We start from the raw sequence: 16,801 nt of genomic DNA on the forward strand, positions 1-16,801 counted from the left end.
TCATGGGCAGCAGTGAGGGCAAGTGAACCCCAAAACAACAGAGGTCCAGGGGTGTCGTTTAACCACCAGCAGTGAGGGGGATACAATTATTGTAATAAGTGGCAAGGTCAGAGGGGTAGCCAGGGATACTTGAGCTGCAGGGAGCTTTGGAGATGGCTAATGGAACAAGGCATTCTCAGGTGGCAAAATGGATGAGAGCCAGCACCTGGGGTACTCAGTCTGTGCAATCCAAAGAAATCAAGAATGGCAATCACCTTGATTTAAAGAAAAAAAAAAAAAAGTCATGATCTCTTGCCCAGTTTCCAGACTTGAGCCAGGGAAACTTGAGCTGCAGAGAGCTATGGAAATGGCTAATGGAACAAGGCATTCCCAGGTAGCAAAATGGATGGGGAGCCAGCACTTAGGCTACTCGGTCTGTGCAATCAAAAGAAATCAAGAATGGCAATTACCTTGATTAAAAAAAAAAAAGTCAGAATCCCTTTCCCAGTTTCCAGACTTGAGCCAGTTTTCAGAGCAGGAGCCCAGTGACCAAAGGAGAGGTCAGGTCACCAGGATGACTCTGCAATGCCAAAACAAGTATGTACAGTAATCAACCCTCCAGTCCTTCTCCAGTAGGTACACTGGGAACAGGGAACACTCAGACAAATTTAGGACTGTTGGGGAGGGTCTGAGTTGATATAGACACTGTGAGATCTCATGTGTCATGGTGGTGTTCCACTAGAGTTAGGCATATGCTAGCCCAAGTCTGGCTTCCAGATCCATGGTTCCACCCACAGGCCATTTCCCCATTCCCGAAATGTATGATTGAAATAGACATATTAGTGGTTGTCATTATTCTTATATTCACTTCCTGACTCATAGGGTAAGAGCTTTGTAGTAGGAAAGGCAAAGAGGAAACCTCTGAAACTGCTCTCTGACCCCTACCAAGAGAATAAATAAAAAACAAAAACAATATTGCATCTTGGGTTGGGGGTGGAGATAGCAGATATTGGTGCTACCCTTTAGGGTCTAAAGGATACAAAGGTAGGGTCCTCTTTATATCTCCATTGAAATAATTGATTTGGTTCCTGCAAAAACCAGACAGAACCTGGAGATGACAGTGGAAATTCAGTGAAGTGGTCAAAAGCACAGCTGCTGTGCCACACGGGCATCCTTGCTAGTGCAAATTATCAGGACCTCAATACATGATATTCGGCTATTGGTCTGGCAAATGCATTCCTTTCCATCCCTATCACAGAACAGTTTGCATTCACTTGGAATGGATAACAGTACACATTTACAGTCTTGGCCCAGAAATAGGTTAACTCTTCAGTCCTCTGTCCCATTATAGTTCAAAAACACCTGGATTACCTGGACTTCCTGCAGAACATTGTATTTTTCTGCCATATCAATGACCTCATGCTAATCAGAATGGATAAGCAAGAAGTGGCTAGCACACTGTAGACCTTAGTGCAACCCATGTACTCCAGAGGGTGGGCGGTAAGCCCAGTGAAGTTTCAGGGTCTTGTCACATCAGTACAAATATCTGGAGCCCTTGTGGTCTGCAGCATGCTAAGACATCCCAAATAAAAGACAAATAATGACATATGGCACCTCCCACCTCAAAGAAGGAAGAGCAATGCTTGTAGGCCTTTGTGGGTTTTGGAGGCATTGTCCACACATGGAAACACTCCCTAGACCACATCTGAGGATACAGGAAAAGCTGCCAGATTTGAGTCAGCCCAGAGCAGGACTGTAGTGCAAGAGGTACTAACTCCTGGACCATACGACCCAGAGGACTTCATGGTGGTAGAGGTGTCAGTATTGGGGAAAGACACCACGTAGAGTTTTTGGCAAGCCTCAAAGGAAGAATTACAGCGCAGACTCTTAATGTTCTGGCACAAAGCCATTCCATGCAGAGAATTATAAACCTTTGGAAAAGCAGTTCCTGCCATGCGTCAGGCCCTAGTATAGACAGAGTTTCTGCCTATGTCTATTAGTCTGTTTTCACACTGCCGTGAAGAAATACCTGAGACTGGGTCATTTAAAAAGGAAAGAGGTTTAAGTGACTCACAGTTCCACATGGCTGGGGAGGCCTTAGGAAACGTGCAATCGTGGTGGAAGGGGAGGCAAACATGTCTTTCTTCACATGGTGGTATGAGACAGAAGTGTCGAGCAAAGAAGAAAACGCCCCTTATAAAACCATCAGATCTTATGAGAACTCGGGATCATGAGAACAGCATGGGGGTAACCACTCCCATGATTCAATTACCCCCCATCGGGCCCCTCCCGTGACACATGGGGATTATGAGAACTACAATTCAAGTTGAGGTTTGGGTGGAGATACAGCCAAACCATATCATTCTGCCCCTGGCCCCTCCCAAATCTCATGTCTTCACATTTCAAAACACAATCATGCCTTTCCAACAGTCCCCCAAAGTCTTAACTCATTCCAGCATTAACCCAAAAGTCCAAATATAAAGTCTCATCTGAGACAAGGTAAGTCCCTTCCGCCTATGAGCCTGTAAAATCAAAAGCAAGTTAGTTACTTCCTAGATATGATGAGGGTACAGCCATTGGGTAAACGCACCCATTGCAAATGGGAGACATTGGCCAAAACAAAGGGGCTACAGGTCTCATGCAAGTCCAAAATCCAATAGGGCAGTAATTAAAGTTCCAAAATGATGTCCTCTCACTCCATGTCTCGCATCCAGGTCACGCTGATGTGAGAGGTGGGCTGCCATGGCCTTGAGCAACTCTACCCTATGGCTTTGCAGGATACAGCCCCAGTCCTGATACCAATTTACTGTGTTAGTTCATTTTTATGCTGCTATGAAGAAATACCCGAGACGGTAATTTATAAAGGAAAGAGGTTTAATCGACTCACAGTTCCACGTGGCTGGGGGTGCTTCGGGCAACTTACGATCATGGCAGAAAGGGAAGCAAACACGTCTTTCTTCACATGGCAGCAGGAGAGAGAAGTGCCGAGCAAAGGAGGAAAAGCCTCTTATAAAACCATCAGATCTTGTGGAACTCACTCACTATTACAAGAACAGCACGGGGGTAACCGCCCCCACGATTCAATTACCTCCCAGTGGATCCCTCCCATGACACGTGGGGCTTATGGGAACTACAATTCAAGATAAGATTTGGGTGGAGACACAGCCAAACCATATCACCGTGGGATCTCAATGAAACTGCAGCCATAGCTGCCCACCATGAACTGGGTCCTGTCAGAACCACCAAGTCAAAAGGCCAAGTGGACTCAGCACCTCCTATCAAAAGATAGAAGTTGGCCAGATGCAGTGGTCACACCTGTAATCCCAGCACTTTGGGAGGCAGAGGCAAGAGGATCACTTAAGGCCAAGAGTTTGAGACCAGCCTGAGCAACATAGAGAGACCATGTTTCTACAAACAAAAAGTAAAAAATCATCCAGGTTAGGTGATGCACACCTGCAGTCCCAGCTACTCAGGAGGCTGAGGCAGGAGAATTGCTTGAGCCCAGGAGTTGGAGGCTGCAATGAGCTGTGATTGCACCACTGCGCTCTAGCCTGGGTGACAGAGTAAGACCTTGTCTCTAACTAGTAATAATAAGATAGAAGTAGCACACCCAGGATCAAGTGCGAGCAGGGTGGGAGGACACAAGTGAGCTGTGTGAGCAGGGAGCCTGGGCCCCTTGGGATCCCCACTGCTGCACTGAGACCTCTTCCTCAGTTTACCTCTGAGGCCATATGGTGAGGGGCATGATCAGCTAATGAAAGAGGAAAAGGCTAGAGCTTGTTTCACAGATGTGTTGGCTTGTGTAGAAGCAGGTAAAAAGTGGATGGTGGCCAGGCATGGTGGCACATACCTGTAATCCCAGCTACTCCACAGGCCGAGGCACAAGAATCGCTTGAACCCGGGAGGCGGAGGTTGCAGTGAGCCAAGATCGTGCCACTGCACTCCAGCTTGGGCGACAGAGTGAGACTCCATCTCAAAAAAAAAAAGTGGATGGTGACCAGGGTACAGTGGTCACATCTGTAATCCCAGCACTTCAGGAGGCCAAGGCAGGAGGATTGCTTGAGGCTAGGAGTTAGGCAGGCCTGGGCAACACAGCAAGACCCCCATATCTTTTTTTTTTTTAAATAAAAATTCAAAATAAAAGCTGATGGTGTCTGCACTGCAGCAGTGGATGGTGTGTGCACCACAGCTCCACCCAAGAGTGGCCTGGAAAGATGGTGGTAAAGTGAAATACTCCCAGTGGGTAGAGCTGTAGACACTGGTCATCCACTTTGGTGAAAAGGGAAATGGCCTGAGTTCAGAATATACATGGACTCATGGGCAGTGGCCAATGGCTTGGCCAGATAGTCAGGAGCCTAGAAGGAGAAAGATTAGAAGTTAGGAGACAAGGGGAAGTCATGTGGATGGGACTTGGCACAAAGTGTGACGATGTCTCTCACATTAGCACTCATTGGAAGAGGCACCAAGCAACCAAGTAGGCAGAACTACTTGGGTATGCAACATCAGCCAGCTTCTGTCATTGGCTTCTTCACAGCTGGTACAAAAAGCACACGCAAGGAGGACGGGGTGACAGGGATGGAGGCTATGCATGGGTCCAGCAACAGGGGCTCCCACTCACCATGGTTGATCTAGCTGCTGCTATTGCTGCTGCCAAATCTCCAATTCTCCAGTAACAGAGACCCACGCTAACTCCCAAATGCAGCATCATTCCATGAGGACACCAACCTATCACTTGGTGGCAAGCCCACCACACTGGATCCCTTTCATCCTGGAAGGAGCAGTGATTCATTTTGTCAGGAATAAACACAAAGTCTGAGGATGGGTTTGCCTTTCCTGCCCACAGGGCCTGAGCCAGACCACAAGCCCAAGGGCTTACAGAGTGTCTGATGCACGGCGCAGCATCCCACGTGCCATTGCATCAGATAAAGGGACTCACTTTACAGAAAGGAGGTGCAAGGGTGGGCTGGCCATATCGTCTACCGTATCCCTCCGAATCTGCTAATCTGATAAGCAATGGAAGGGCCTGTTAAAATCACAGCTTTTTGCAAAGATGAGGTGCCGTTCTCCAGATGAAAGTAGGTACCTTAAAGGAACAAAAGGTGGACATGGGTCTACCTGGGTGTGGTAGGCAGAATGATCACCCTTTTCCCCCAAAGCAATCTGCATCCTGACTCCCAGGACCCGTGGTTATGTAACCTTACATGGCAAAGAGGACCATCTAGACAGGATGTGATGAAGTGAAGGATCTTGACGTGGGGAAATTATCCTGGATTACCTGGGGGTGAGGGGCGGCTAATGTAATCACAAGGGTTCTCCTAGCTGCAAGAGGAAGGCAGGAGAGTCACTGTGGGAGTGATGTAGTGTGAAATGGACTCAACCAGCCTTTGCTGGCTTTGAAGACAGTGGGAGACATGAGCCAAGGGAGCAACAGGCCCCTTGAAGCTGAGAAAGACAAGGAAATCATTCCTCCCTGGAGCCTCTAGAGGGAATGCAGCCCTACCTACACCTTAATTTCCACCCTGGGAGACTCATGTTGGACTCCAACTTCCTGAGCTGTAAAGTAATAGATTTGTGTTGTTCTAACTCACCAGATCTGTGGTGGTTTCTCACAGCAGCAATAGGAAACCAACACCCTATGTCCTAGGTAAGATGGGTCTGGGAACCAAAGAGTGGATGCAAGAGGTCCTGCTTACCCTCATGCTCATCTGCCCACTTGGAGAACATGTGCTTCTTGTTCCCACAGACCTGGGCTCTGAGGATTTGGAAATCCTGCTTCCCACATGAGCTATGCGTCTATCAATGAACACGGCAAGAGTCCTGTGGAACTGTAAGCTGTGGCTGCTGCCTGGACACTTTAGACTGCTTGGGCACTTTAGACACCAGCAAGCAAGATGAGTTGCCCTCTTGGCAACTTAGCTAAGTGACATCAGCCAGCTTCTGTCATTGGCCTCTTCATGGCTGGTACAAAAAGCACACGCGAGGAGGACATGGTGACAGGGATGGAGGCTATGTATGGGTCCAACAGCATGGGTTCCCACTCAGCATGGCTGACCTAGCTGCTGTTGCTCCTGCCAGATCTCCATTTCTCCAGCAGCAGAGATCGATGCTAAGTCCGGAATGCACCACCATTCCATGAGGACACCCACCCTTCACTTGGTGGCAAGCCGACCATACTGGATCGCTTTCATCCTGGAAGAAGTAGTGACTCACTTTGTCAGGAATAAATACATATTCTGAGTGTAGGTTTGCATTTCCTGCCACAGGACCTGAGCCAGACCACAAGCCCTGATCATCAGCAAGAGGGAGCATTTTTATTATACAGTGGGGCTGGGAGAAATCTATTTGGTGCCTGGTTAATCCACTTGGATGCTTTTCGATACTCCCTTGCCCAGTTTTGACAGCGAATGGGCAAGTGCAGCAACTCTGGCCTGAGAAGGTGATGTTGGCCAGAGTCTCAGACCCCTCAGGGATGAAGATCTGGTTTCTCCACCAGGTAAGCCCCTGAGACCAGGTTGCTGTTCGCTGAGGGTGCAGGAGTCCTGAAAAGATAATAAGGAGGAGAGAAGCTGAGTATCTGTCGCAGCTCCAAGACCAACTGTGACAGTGGAGGCTGTAATCTTTTTTTTTTTTTTTTTGAGACAGAGTCTTGCTCTGTTGCCCAGGCTGGAGTGCAGTGGTACAATTTCAGCTCAGTGAAACCTCTGCCTCCTGGGTTCAAGCAATTCTCCTGCCTCAGCTGGGATTACAGGCATGTGCCACCATGCCTGGCTAATTTTTGCATTTTTAGTAGAGATGTTGTCCAGGCTGGTCTCGAATTCCTGACCTCAAGTGATCCACCCACCTTGGCCTCCCAAAGTGCTGGGATTACAGGTGTGAGCCACTGTGCCCAGACAGCTGTATAATCTAATCTTATTCTAAGATCCCCCAGGGAGAGGCATACCAGAATCCTGGAGGAGCTGGGTCCCTTTTCTCTCCCTGACTCTCTAGAGAGGGTTCAGCCTGGTCAGGTGGACAGCCTGCTGGAATTGGGGCTGGTTGGCTGGGACTTTGTGGTCACCTAGGTCCAGAAAAGCAAATCATGGGGACAGGCACCAGGGTTTTAAGGACATCGTTAAGTAGCTCACAAGACAGACCCTGGCTGCATGTCTTCTAACCCATGATGGCCTCAGCTTAACGAGTCCTAAGAAAGAATTAGCCCTCCTTAAGTCATTCCTAGAGTTCTTCAATAGCAGCCAAACTATACACATGAACCAACCCCTCCAAACAGCGTGGCTATGCAGCAGGTCAGAAGAGAAAGGCATGTTGGACTTACCACTGGGCTTTGGGGGGAGCTGCTTCACCTCCCTGGGCCTCGGTTTCCCCATGTATGGAAAGGGCCAGTGATATGGTCTGGATCTGTGACCCCACCACATCTCATGTTGAATTGTAATCCCCAGTGTTGGAGGGGAGGCCTGGTGGGAGGTAATTGGATCACAGGGGCGATTTATCATGAATGGTTTAGCATCATTTCTTAGTGCTGTTCTCATGATAGTGAGTGAGTTCTCCCGAGATCTGGTTGTTTAAAAGTGCGTAGCACCTTTCCCCCTCACTCTCTTGCTCCTACTCCAGCCATGTGATGTGCCTGCTTCCCCTTCACCTTCCGCCACGATTGTAAGTTTCCTGAGGCCTCCCCAGCCATGCTTCCTGTACAGCCTGCAGAACTGTACAGTGAGCCAAGATCTCTCCACCTCTTTTCTGTATAAATGACCCAGTCTCAGGTATTTCTTTATAGCAATGCAAGAATGGACTAATACAGCCAGCTCTTCCCAAGCCAGCACATTCCAGCACCCCACTCCAAGGAATCCAAGAATTCCAGACCGAACCCTGTCTTCCAGGTCATTATGAAGGTATATTCGTCAAGGTGGGAGAATATAATGTATGTTATTAAATAGTTGCTAGCTTGATTTACACCTTTTAGGTATTTAGACATATGATACATGGATCTCTATTTATCCTCTTCTTCTCAGCCTTGAAAACGTTAGGGGTGGGCCAAGATATGTAATAGACACACATGCATAATTTTATATAATATCTATAGTATATATAACATATGATTATATATATTATATAATTATAAATAATAGAGTAACATGTATATCATCCCAGTCTAATTCATGTATGGATGTGTATACACACACACACACACACACACACACACAGATATATAGTTTATAGTAGTCAGCTATTGCCGTGTGACAAAGACACACACAATTTCAGCGGCATACAGTGATAAGCACGAATTTCTCCTGTGTCTGTGGGAGGCTTATGCAACCCCACTCTGTGTATGTCACTCGATGGCTCCAGTCTCCAGCTGCCTGGAGCTTATTCTTATGGCCACAGCAGAAACTCCAAGTCCAGCCACAGAAGCACACTTTAAGCCTCTCCATAAAGCCACTATCTGCTAACTCCCACTTGGTGAAGCCCTGTATCAGGGTGTGGAGAAGTTATTTCTGCCAACCACGAAGCCGCAGCAAGGGTGTAGTTGTCTCTAGGTACTACAGGGCAGGGAAAAATTGGAATTAATAATTTAACCCATCACACACACCAAACAGAGGTTCCCTAGGAAGAAGAAAATGAGATTGCCAGGGTGTGGGGGATTAATTTGTAATTAGCTCTAATTACTAAAAGAATCGATGTTTTAATTTTTTACAAAGTATCTGTATTCCCATATTCTTTCTGTAATAAAGCAAAAATCAGAAGCCCTCAATTCTCCCCAATTCCAGTTAAAATCCTAATAAATAAAATTGTTACAAGTTGATTCCTTTGGAACACTGCCTAGCCATTTTGAAAAATAAATTCTTTTTTGGATACAGACCTCAAACCATAGGCAGAAGTTAATTCCAAAAGGACGAGAGACCTAGATGTAAAAACAGAACTGTAAAAATTCAGAGGGCGATAATATTATGAAATATATCAAGACGCTTTTTCTTTTTTGTACTTCCTTGGGTGACCTTCTAGCTCTTCAGCCAGAGGCTTGCATTGCCTAGAGGCGGTGGCGGATGGAGGGAGGGAGACGAGGATGAGGGAGGGAGGAGGGAAGGGGGAGGAGGAGAAGAAAAGAGAGAAGACAGGGAAGGGAGGAGGGAGAGAAGGGTGACAGGGAGCTGGTTGAGGGAGGGGACACAGAGCAGGAGACAGAGGCCCCATGTAGATCAAAGGAGTGACAAGGGAGGGCGCCTCCCATGCTCAGTGATGTGAGAACAGCAAAAGGCAACAAACAAGATACAAAAGGATACACACTTCCATCCCATTCATGTACAAGTTTAAAACCTACACAAATGTTACCATTGTTTATGAACATATCCCAATGTTGCAAAAAGTATAAAAGGGTGCACAGGAGGGATACAACTGGCTGGGGAGGAAGGGAGGGGTTTAATACATCTGTATCATTTCGTATTGTTTTTTAAAGAGGATCTGGAGCAAATATTCAAAATGGTTTGTTACATTTGGGTGTCTGTTACATTATTTTTTACATTGTGAAATGCATGCATGATGGAGGAAAGGCAGGCTGTGAATCAGTATGAATAGGTTGATCCCATACTTTAAAAGCACACGTGTGAGTGCCTGTGTGCACGTCTGTGTGCTCAGGTGTGTGTGTAGGTGTCTTTTTACCTATGGTTCTATGCATGTCTGTGTCTGTAGATTGTGTGTGTGGGTGTGGTATGGGTACGTGTGTGTCTGTGTCGCTTGTGTGTGCATGTGTGTCTGCGTATCTGTGCAACTATATGTCCATGTCTCTGCATATTTGCTAGTATGTGTGTCCATGTCTGTGTCTGTGCAATTGTGTCTATAGTTGTGTTTCTGTATGTTTGTCATTGACTGTGTGTATTTGCACGTGTGTGTGTGTGTTTTGTTTTGTTTTGTTTTGTTTTTTGAGACGTAGTCTCACTCTGTCACCCAGGCTGGAGTGCAGTGGAGAGATCTTGGCTCACTGCAACGTCCACCTCCTGGGTTCAAGCAATTCTCCTGACTCAGCCTCCCCAGTAGCCAGGATTACAGGTGTCCGCCACCATATGCAGCTAGTTTTTGTATCTTTAGTAGAGACGGGGTTTCATTATGTTGGCCAGGCTGGTCTCGAACTCCTGACCTCAAGTGATCTGCCCTCCTCAGCCTTCCAAAGTGCTGGGATTACAGGTATCAGCCACCACACCGAGCCACTGCATGTGTGTATCTGTGTGAGTCTGTGTAGTTGTGTGTCTGTGTGTGCCTGCACACCTGTGTGTATATAAATAGAAAAAAAACTAGATGGACAAATGTCAAATCATTGACACAGTTCTTTCTGGGAAGGGGAGACAGAGGACTTTTGTTTCCCTTTCACACATTTTATGGTGATACGTTATTTTTTGATGATGATGATGATGTATTCTTTATTTATATTTTTAAATACTTTTTAAAAAGACAGTACACGGAGGCTGGGCACAGTGGCTCACACCTGAAATCCCAGCACTTTGAGAGGCTGAGGCAGGCGGGTCACTTGGGCTCAGGAGTTTGAGACCAGCCTGGCCAACATGGTGAAACCCCATCTCTACTAAAAATACAAAAATTAGCCAGGTGTCATGGCGCAGACCTGTAATCCCAGCTACTCAGGAGGCTGAGGCAGGAGAAACGCTTGAACCCGGGAAGTAGAGGTTGCACTGAGCTGAGATTGCACCACCGCCCTCCAGCCCGGGGGGGAGAGTGAGACTCTGTCTCAAAAAATAAAAATAAAATAAAAGACAGTACAGAGTTTTGCAGCTTGAAAAATAAGAATTTACCAGCCGACTCTGCACTCTGCTCCAGGGCTCCTCCCTTGAGCCGCACTTTGCTTTGCCTCTGGGGCCTGGATCATCCGTCCCACTCACCCGCAAGGGCCCTGGGGACAGAGGAGCCTGGGGACACTTCCCGGCCCAACCCCAGGGGCACAGCCCAAAGCAATCATGACATTTCTCTGGAGTCTTGTATTTTATCTTTAAACGTTAGACAGAGTTTACGTTCTCCCCTGTAATGTATACATGTTTCTCTTGCTGACTTGTTTGTCAATTCTGGAGTCAAGGGGGCACTCAAATGGACTCCACTGGGCACTTGTCTGTAAACCCAGCACTTTGGGAGGAGAAGGCAGGAGGATTGCTTGAGGTCAGGTGTTTGAAACCAGCTTGGGCAACATAGCAAGACCCCATCTCTCTACTAAAGATTTTTTTTTTTTAAGATGGAGATTTGCTCTTGTTGCCCAGGCTGGAGTGCAATGGCACAGTCTTGGCTCACTGCAGCCTCTGTCTCCCAGGCTGGAGTGCAATGGCACAGTCTTGGCTCACTGCAGCCTCTGTCTCCCAGGCTGGAGTGCAATGGCACAGTCTTGGCTCACTGCAGCCTCTGTCTCCCAGGCTGGAGTGCAATGGCACAGTCTTGGCTCACTGCAGCCTCTGTCTCCCAGGCTGGAGTGCAATGGCACAGTCTTGGCTCACTGCAGCCTCTGTCTCCCAGGTTCAAGCAATTCTCCTGCCTCAGCCTCCCGAGTAGCTGGGATTACAGGCACATGCCACCATGCCCAGCTAACTTTTTGTATTTTTAGTAGAGATGGGGTTTCACCACGTTGGCCAGGCTGGTCTCGAACTTTTGGTCTCAGGTGATCCGCCTGCCTTGGCCTCCCAATATGCTGGGATTATAGGCATGAGACACTGTGCTTGGTCTACTAAAGATTTTTAAATTGGCCCCCGATGTGGTGGTGAACGCTTATAGTCCCAGCTACTTAGGTGGCTGAAGTGGGAGGACTGCTTAAGCCCAGGAGTTTGAGGCTGCAGGGAGCTATCATCATGCTGCTGCACTCCAACCTGGGCAATGGAGTCAGCCTCATCCTCTTAAACAAACAAAAAAAGTGAAAGGGGACTGTGCTGTACACACCTTCCTGTGCTCCTGTGCACCTCTTGTGGGTGGGCTCTGGGCAACGGTACCTGATGGGTGGAGCTGAAACCATGGCTTGATGGGAGGCATGTTGGAAGAGGAAATCAGCCATCAGCTCTAAACAACAGCTGCTACTTACAGAGCACTCACACTGGCTGGGCCGAGTTCTTTGCTTTGCTGTGTTCTCCCATTTAATTCTTCCAGCAACCCCACCCGTTAGGTCCTATCTCTGTTCCCACACTACACAGGTGGACACTGAGACTGGAGAGGCAAAGCCCAAGGTCAACCAGCTGCACTCAGATTCTCAAGTTGATGCCCTGCACAGACTGTCTACTACAGGGCAGGCCCAAGGAGAAGGGATTGCCTGTCACGTGGAAGGGGCTCCATGTACTGGGCTTGGGTCCAAGGAAGGAGAGCCCTGGGTTTCTGATGGAACAAAGGCCACTCTCATTGTCTAAACTTTTTTCATGGGAAAAACTCCCTTGGACCCTTGCAAATGTATCTGCAGAGCCTCAGGTGGTCACTTGGAGCCAGAGTGGCAGCCACACACAGTCACTTGGGGCAGGATTCTATGGAAAGCCATTCTCCCACGGATCCCGTCTGGGCTTATATTGATTGAGAAAAGTGGAGGACTCCCCCGACTCCCCTGGAGAGGGCCTCCCTGGTATCCCTTGACTGCAACAGCCTAATCTGTTCCAACAATCTTCTCAGTGCTGTTGCACAAGAAGGGCTACGGGTCCCTGAGAGTGCTCTTGAACTTTCCCCAGTGTCAGGCCAGCTCAGGGTTCCGTGCTTAAAACATTCAGCGGCCCAGCCTTCAACACAGAATCCATCCTCTCCTCCCCAACCCCCACCCCCCCCGCCCCACTCCCACCCCCAGGGAAAGTCTGACTTTGCCCAGTACCCACTTCCCTCCCAGGGGTTCAGGGCAGTGGTCCCATTGGCTTGCAACTTGGCATGTGACCCAGTTTTTGCCAATAGGACGTGACAAGGAGGGCTGTGGGAGCCACTAGGATAATTCCCTTGTTTACCATAGGTGTCCAGGCAGGTGTGAAGCTTTGAGCTCTGTTCATTTTGAGACCAGAGAAGTGCTGGCATGAGAACAGGCCAACGTGCTGAGGATGGCAGAGGAAAGTTGGGGAGAGCTGGTCCTTGAATAGTATTCCAATCCACTGATTCACCTCTAGGCACATTCTGTGAATCAGGTGTTCTATCATGAAGCTATTCTGTTGCAGCCTTTGCTACTTGCACCCAAATCCATATAGCATTTGAGAATTTGATGGAAAAGGCTCAAATGCAGTTTTGAGCAATATAGGGGGCTGCTGTCTCCCCCACAGGCTGCAAAAATGTTAAAATTCCTGGTCAGGAGGTCTTAGTCTTGTCTCGTTCTCACCCCAGTGCTGGCTCCCGGGGCCAGCAGGGTTGGTTTGGTTCTGAATGGCACACCCAGGCTGCTGGCAGAAGGTAGAAAGGCAATCCCTGCCTTCCTGCCCACTAGGAGTCCTGAGTGCCCACTGAGCGTGGTGCCAGGGACTGGGCAGGGGCAATTTGGGTGAGGGGACAGGTGAGGGACTAACAGTCCCATGTTTCATTGCTCCCTTTAGTCTCCAGATTCTCTGGGGTCCTAACTAGGAGGGAAGATTGGGGGGATTCCCAGGATAGAGGTGGAGGCCAGGTGGGTGTGACCGTGAGCTCTGGTCCAGGCTGGCTCATTCCTGGCCTGTACAGGAGCCATCTCTGGAGCCTGAGGTGAGCACAGATCTAAGAAGGACTGACCAGCACCCCAGGAAGCCTGGGGGTGGGGGAAGAGACAACCCTGTGCTAAAACCCCAGTCCTCCCTCCTGGAGACAGCAGCAGGCAGGTCTCTCAGTCTGTTCATCTGCTTGTCTGATTATAGCCTTCCTGAGAAGGTTGGGTTCAGCAGAGTCTGTGATCTCATTTTGGGTTCATTTTCCCTTCCTTATTAAGATCCTAATTTTTAAACATAGCCTGCAAACAGCAATAGCAACAAAGAACAACATCACATTGGAAGCCACCTTGAAACATCTGGAAACCTGAGGTCTTGCCATGGGTTTTACATCCTGCAAATGCCCCGCTGTGTGAGAGCACAGGTTTGAATCTGCTTTTTAAACTATGAACTGTAATGACTTAAGTGCCAGTCAACTCTTAATGATAGAGCAAGTTCTGATTGGACTCACGTCCGATGTCATCTCTTGAACCACAGTAATGAAACAGGATGTACTCCACGAGATGTTTCAATATGTTCTCAGTCCGAATTCTACATCTTTCAATTAAAAAATGCATCACCATTGCATTATATACCACAGATCATTAAATACCTATCACTGTCCATATCCAAGTCTCCCAGTGGAAGAGATGGCTGACATTTAGCTAGGAACTTTTAAAACACTTGAGAATAAATTATGACCCAAACTTACTGTTCTTAATGACACGTATAAAGTTCAGCTCTTAAATAAAAGGATTCAGGAATACAGAAACAAAGTCCCCAGCCGTACTAAGGAAATAAAAGTCGTCCAGTTCTTGTTTCCACTAAATTGTACATTTTTATTATAATTGGTATAAAGTGAAACTCTTAAAAAAACACGTAGGAATTTAAAATAAAGTAGAATATCCTATTTTCAGGGTCATCAGTACCATGGTGAGATTTGTCTCTTAAACAATGACACTTAGTATCTCTGTAGTTCCATGAACACTTTTGAAGTGTCATATTAAAACCAATCTCATGGCCTTGAGGCAAAGAGAAGCAATTAGTCTTGGAGTTGTGAATAAATAAAAATCCATTTATACACCCGTCCTTGACATGTACCTTGCAAATCTTAGAAACTTCATCTAGTGGGAAAATAAATGTTAAATCATGAATACCCATACTAATCACATTGCCATGTGGCTTCCTAAAACAGTTTCGCTTATACCGATCTTTCAAGTATTAATTTATATGTATATATTCACCCATATTGAACACGAAACAAAGGCGTTCCCGCAGCCACCTAGGATGAGGGACAAAAGAGGTGTGAGGGGCGCTGGGGGCCACAGGAGCCATGACAAGCGGATTTTCAGTGAGTCCCTCATCCTCCAACACAAGCCTGCTCCACTTTCCCTCATTCCACCCTCCTCAAAGGCCTGGGGCGGGGGAGGACGTTTCTGTCCATGAAGTTGGGGGCACCCACACACACAACCTCGTCCGATTGTGATTCTAGCCAGCATTTAAGGGTGGATACAGGAGATCAAAGTATTTGAATACTTGCTTCACTTTCTATTTGTGTCTGGTCCCTCAATGCTGAGTGGGATGTGCATTGATGAAGGGCTTTGCTGTTCCTATGTCGTGCTTGGGACAGTCGGCCACAGAGCTGGGCTGACCTCTCGGGCCGGGCCGGGCCTGGCCAGCGTGCCGAACGCGCAGAGAGCGCGCTGCTGAGCCGAAGCTGGGAGCTGGAAGCCCGGGGGTACCGGGGCGTAGGGAGCAGAGTGGGCAGCCCTTGGGCCTCGCGGGAGCCCCTCCCAACCCCTGCACAGATCCCTGACCTACTTCCAGGGCCTCTTTCTGTTCCAGGAGCAGCTCAAAATCCATAAATTAAGGAAATTAACTGATGGGGCCTGCGGCATCTTTGTAAGCTATTTAAATCTATAAATTTACAACATCTTCTGCATATATCAAATAATTGAACTAACTGCAGGGATGTAACTTTAATGAGAAAATCTCCCCCTTTTTCCTGTAGTTCGAACTCGAAAATAAATAAATAAATAAAACCTTCCCTTAGGAGGAAAGTTTCGGCTGATTCCCGCGTAAAGAAGTTACGGAAGCGCTGTCTGGACGCTCTCTCCACGCGCGCGAGGTCCTCTAGTCGAGGGAGAAAGCCCCCCCCACTTCCCCTTCCTCCCACTGGCACCCCGAGTCCCCCTCACTCCAGCTCCAGGCCGACCCCGAGCGCCCCCCACCCCAGGAGTGCGGCCGCTAGGGGGCGTCCAGGCCCGGCCGGAGCCGGCGGTCGGGGCCCAGGCGCCGTTCCGGCCCGTGCGCACCCGCCCCGCGGTCCCAGCCGGTCTCCGGCCCGGGCGTCCCTGGAGCCAGGCGGGGGCGCAGTGCCGGCCAGTCGCGCGCTCCGTTTCCTAGGAGCGGGGAAATGGTCGCCGAGGAGGAGGAGGAGGCACGGGCGGGGCGCAAAGGAAACAGGAGGAAGAGGAAGGGGAGGAGGAGTGGGAGTGGGAGAAGAGGAGGAAGGGGCGGCCGAAGCGGAGACCGGGGAGGGGCGCCCGGGGCGCGGACCTCGGCCGCGGGGAGTCTTGGCTGCCGCCGTCTCCATCGCGCCGCGCGCGTAAAGGAAATGGCGCGTCTGGCCGCGAGCGGTCGGCCCGGTGCCCCAGCGCGTCCCTCCCCCGCGGCGGCCGACCGCGTGTCCGCAGACGTCACGGGAGAGGGGCAGCGGGGCAGGGACCCTGGGAGGGCGGCCAGGGAGCGGGGGAGGGGCGGCCTGGCCCCCGGCTCCGCTCCAGCCCCGACCGACTGGCAGCCCAGTTTCTTCCCAAGTCCCGCCCCCAGCCCCGGGCGCCGCGGCGGCGGCTGCTCTCCTCTTTGTAACCGAGGAGTCAAGAAATGTGAGAAACGTGCCCTGTGTTACTTATTTGGGAGCCGAAAATTTATGCCCAGCTGAAAGCGCCCGGGGAAATATTACATCAGATGAAATGACAATGATTAAAATCAGCCTCTCCCCCGCCCCCTCCCCGAGCCCGGAGGAGGCCCGGGCGCCGCGTGGCCGGCCGGCGGGGGGCGGGGGGCTGGGCCGCGGAGGGCGCTGGGGCCTGGGCGCACCGCTCCCGGGAGGGTCCTGGCCGCGGCCCCGGCGGGAAGGCGCGGGCTTCGGGAGAGGCGGGTGGGGATCGCCCGGC

Source organism: Gorilla gorilla, chromosome 20 (genome assembly GCF_029281585.2).
Source record: "Gorilla gorilla gorilla isolate KB3781 chromosome 20, NHGRI_mGorGor1-v2.1_pri, whole genome shotgun sequence".
NCBI lineage: Eukaryota > Metazoa > Chordata > Mammalia > Primates > Hominidae > Gorilla > Gorilla gorilla.